The sequence below is a fragment of the Zea mays genome, chromosome 5, assembly GCF_902167145.1.
Source record: "Zea mays cultivar B73 chromosome 5, Zm-B73-REFERENCE-NAM-5.0, whole genome shotgun sequence".
NCBI classification, from domain to species: domain Eukaryota; kingdom Viridiplantae; phylum Streptophyta; class Magnoliopsida; order Poales; family Poaceae; genus Zea; species Zea mays.
In genome coordinates, this window is record NC_050100.1 from 195,943,661 (window position 1) to 195,948,776 (window position 5,116).

Below are 5,116 nucleotides of genomic sequence, written 5' to 3' on the forward strand. Positions count from 1 at the left end.
AACTGTGGCTCGCGGACTACTGCCTGGCCTGCCAACTGGGTGGAACGGACGACGACAACCTCATCATCCGAAACCTCCCCCTATTCCTCTCCGACACTGCTCGCGCCTGGTTGGAGCATCTGCCTCCGGGGCAGATCTCCAGCTGGGACGACTTGGTCCGAGCCTTCGCCGACAATTTCCAGGGCACATATGTGCGCCCCGGGAATTCCTGGGACCTTCGAAGCTGCCGGCAGCAGCCGGGAGAGTCGCTCCGGGACTACATCCGGCGATTCTCGAAGCAGCACACCGAGCTGCCCAACATCACCGACTCGGATGTCATCGGCGCGTTCCTCGCCGGCATCACCTGCCGCAACCTGGTGAGTAAGTTGGGTCGCAAGACCCCCACCAGGGCGAGCGAGCTGATGGACGTCGCCACCAAGTTCGCCTCTGGCCAGGAGGCGGTCGAGGCTATCTTCCGAAAGGACAAGCAGCCCCAGGGCCGCCCATCGGAAGAGGCTCCCGAGGCGTCTACTCCGCGCGGCGCTAAGAAGAAGGGCAGGAAGAAGTGGCAATCGAAACGCGACGCCGCCGACGCGGACCTTGTCGCTGCCGCCGAGTACAAGAACCCTCGGAAGCCCCCCGGAGGTGCAAACCTCTTCGACAAGATGCTCAAGGAGCCGTGCCCCTACCATCAGGGGCCCGTCAAGCACACTCTCGAGGAGTGCGCCATGCTCCGGCGCCACTTCCACAGGGTCGGGCCACCCGCGGAGGGTGGCAGGGCCCACGACGACGACAAGAAAGAAGATCACCAAGCAGGAGAATACCCCGAGGTCCGCGACTGCTTCATGATCTACGGTGGGCATGCGGCGAATGCCTCGGCTCGACATCGCAAGCAAGAGCGCCGGGAGGTCTGCTCGGTGAAGGTGGCGGCGCCAGTCTACCTAGACTGGTCCGACAAGCCCATCACCTTCGACCAGGCTGACCACCCCGACCATGTGCCGAGCCCGGGGAAATACCCGCTCGTCGTCGACCCCGTCATCGGCGACGTCAGGCTCACCAAGGTCCTGATGGATGGGGGCAGCTGCCTCAACATCATCTACGCCGAGACCCTCAAGCTCCTGCGCGTCGATCTGTCCTCCGTCCGAGCAGGCGCTGCGCCCTTCCACGGGATCATCCCTGGGAAGCGCGTCCAGCCCCTCGGACAACTCGACCTCCCCGTCTGCTTCGGAACACCCTCCAACTTCCAAAGGGAGACCTTGACGTTCGAGGTGGTCGGGTTCCGAGGAACCTACCACACGGTACTGGGAAGGCCATGCTACGCGAAGTTCATGGCCGTCCCCAACTACACCTACCTGAAGCTGAAGATGCCGGGCCCCAACGGGGTCATCACCGTCGGCCCCACGTACAAACACGCGTTCGAATGCGACGTGGAGTGCGTGGAGTACGCCGAGGCCCTCGCCGAGTCCGAGGCCCTCATCGCCGACCTGGAGAACCTCTCCAAAGAGGTGCCAGATGTGAAGCGTCATGCCGGCAACTTCGAGCCAGCGGAGACGGTTAAGGCCGTCCCTCTCGACCCCCTTGGCGACACCTCCAAGCAGATCCGGATCGGTTCCGGGCTCGACCCCAAATAGGAAGCAGTGCTCGTCGACTTTCTCCGCGCAAACGCCGACGTCTTTGCGTGGAGTCCCTCGGACATGCCCGGCATACCGAGGGATGTCGCCGAGCACTCGCTGGATATTCGGGCCGGAGCCCGACCCGTAAGGCAGCCTCTGCGCCGATTCGACGAGGAGAAGCGCAGAGTGATTGGCGAAGAGATCCACAAGCTGATGGCAGCGGGGTTCATCAAAGAGGTATTCCATCCCGAATGGCTTGCCAACCCTGTGCTTGTGAGGAAGAAAGGGGGGAAATGGCGGATGTGCGTAGACTACACTGGTCTCAACAAAGCATGTCCGAAGGTTCCCTACCCTCTGCCTCGCATCGATCAAATCGTGGATTCCACTGCTGGGTGCGAAACCCTGTCCTTCCTCGATGCCTACTCAGGGTATCACCAAATCCGGATGAAAGAGTCCGACCAGCTCGCGACTTCTTTCATCACGCCGTTCGGCATGTACTGCTATGTCACCATGCCGTTTGGTTTGAGGAATGCGGGCGCGACGTACCAGCGGTGCATGAACCATGTGTTCGGCGAACACATCGGTCGCACAGTCGAGGCCTACGTCGATGACATCGTAGTCAAGACAAGGAAGGCTTCCGACCTCCTCTCTGACCTTGAAGTGACATTCCGATGTCTCAAGGCGAAAGGAGTCAAGCTCAATCCTGAGAAGTGTGTCTTCGGGGTGCCCCGAGGCATGCTCCTGGGGTTCATCGTCTCCGAGCGTGGCATCGAAGCCAACCCGGAGAAGATCGCAGCCATCACCAGCATGGGACCCATCAAGGACTTAAAAGGCGTACAGAGGGTCATGGGATGTCTTGCGGCCCTGAGCCGCTTCATCTCACGCCTCGGCGAAAGAGGTCTGCCTCTGTACCGCCTCTTAAGGAAGGCCGAGTGTTTCGCTTGGACCCCTGAGGCCGAGGAAGCCCTCGGGAACCTGAAGGCGCTCCTTATGAAGGCGCCTGTCTTGGTGCCCCCAGCTGATGGAGAAGCCCTCTTGGTCTACGTCGCCGCAACCACTCAGGTGGTTAGCGCCGCGATTGTGGTCGAGAGGCAAGAGGAAGGGCATGCATTGCCCGTTCAGAGGCCAGTCTACTTCGTCAGCGAAGTACTGTCCGAGACCAAGATCCGCTACCCACAAGTTCAGAAGCTGCTGTATGCTGTGATCCTAACAAGGCGGAAGTTACGACACTACTTCGAGTCTCATCCGGTAACTGTGGTGTCATGTTTTTCGATGGGTCGCTGATGAAGACGGGAGCCGGCGCGGGCCTGCTCTTCATCTCGCCCCTCGGGAAGCACCTACGCTACGTGCTACGCCTCCATTTTCCGGCATCCAACAATGTGGCCGAGTACGAAGCTCTGGTCAACGGGTTGCGGATCGCCATCGAGCTAGGGGTCAGACGCTTCGACGCCCGCGGTGACTCGCAGCTCGTCATCGACCAAGTCATGAAGAACTCCCACTGCCGCGACCCGAAGATGGAGGCCTACTGCGATGAGGTTCGGCGCCTGGAAGACAAGTTCTTCGGGCTCGAGCTCAACCACATCGCTCGGCGCTACAACGAGACTGCAGACGAGCTGGCTAAAATAGCCTCGGGGCGAACGACGATCCCCCCAGACGTCTTCTCCCGGGATCTGCATCAACCCTCTGTCAAGATCGACGACGCTCTCGAGCCCGAGGCACCCTCGGCACAGCCCGAGGCACCCTCGGCACAGCCCGAGGTACCCTCGGCCCCCGAGGGCGAGGCACTGGACGTCGAGGAAGGGCAGAGCGGGGCCACGCCTGATCAAGATTGGCAGGCCCCGTACTTGCAATATCTCCGCCGAGGAGAGCTACCCCTCGACCAAGCTGAGGCTCGGCGGGTAGCGCGACGCGCCAAGTCGTTCGTTTTACTGGGCGATGAGGAGGAGCTCTACCACCGCAGCCCCTCAGGCGTCCTCCAGCGATGCATCTCCATCGCCGAAGGTCAGGAACTCCTGCAAGAAATACACTCGGGGGCTTGCGGCCATCATGCAGCACCCCGAGCCCTTGTCGGGAATGCTTTCCGGCAAGGCTTCTACTGGCCAACGGCGGTGGCTGACGCCACTAGAATTGTCCGCACCTGCGAAGGGTGCCAATTCTATATGAAGCAGACCCACCTGCCCGCTCAGGCTCTGCAGACGATACCCATCACCTGGCCCTTCGCTGTGTGGGGTCTGGACCTCGTCGGTCCCTTGCAGAAGGCGCCCGGGGGCTACATGCACCTGCTGGTCGCCATCGACAAATTCTCCAAGTGGATCGAGGTCCGACCCCTGAACAGCATCAGGTCTGAGCAGACGGTGGCGTTTTTCACCAACATCATCCATCGCTTCGGGGTCCCAAACTCCATCATCACCGACAACGGTACCCAGTTCACCGGCAAAAAATTCTTGGATTTCTGCGAAGACCACCACATCCGGGTGGACTGGGCTGCCGTGGCTCATCCCATGACGAATGGGCAAGTAGAGCGTGCCAACGGCATGATTCTACAAGGGCTCAAGCCCCGGATCTACAACGGCCTCAACAAGTTCGGCAAGCGATGGATGAAGGAACTCCCCTCGGTGGTCTGGAGCCTGAGGACAACGCCGAGCCGAGCCACGGGTTTCACGCCGTTCTTCCTGGTCTATGGGGCCGAGGCCATCTTGCCCACTGACCTGGAATACGGCTCCCCGAGGGCGAGGGCCTACAACGAACAAAGCAACCAAGCTAGCCGAGAAGACTCACTGGACCAGCTGGAGGAGGCTCGGGACAAGGCCTTACTACACTCGGCGCGGTACCAGCAGTCCCTGCGACGCTACCACGCCCGAGGGGTCCGGTCCCGAGACCTCCAGGTGGGCGATCTGGTGCTTCGGCTGCGGCAGGACGCCCGAGGGAGGCACAAGCTCACGCCCCCCTAGGAGGGGCCATTCGTCATCGCCAAAGTCCTGAAGCCCGGAACATACAAGCGGGCCAACAATCAAGGCGAGGTCTACGGCAACGCTTGGAACATCAAACAGCTACGTCGCTTCTACCCTTAAGATGTTTTCAAGTTGTTCATATACCTCGCACCCACGCAAAAGTTTAGTCATCAAGGAAGGGTCGGCCTCGCCTCGGCAAAGCCCGACCCTCCCTCGGGGGCTAAAAGGGGGGAGACCCCCTCTGCGTCGAATTTTTCCCTCGAAAAAAGATCTCTTTTTAGCAGAATTTCTTTCGTGCTTTTTGACTACTTCGAAAAGCGGATCCTGGAAACGACGGAGTACACGTAAGCAGCCAAGGCTGACCGAGCCGAGGGACTCCTACGCCTCCGGGATACGGATACCTCACTCATCACCTTCTGCGATAAGTAACTCGCGTTCGGATAAAGCGACTCCGTGGACCGGACAAGTCTTCACGTTCGGAAGCTCTTCTGCCAAAGTGGTCCTTCAAGCTTTCTCGACTAAGTCGGAGACAGGGCCTCATGGACGGGTGAAGGTACGCGTAAGCGGCAAGGC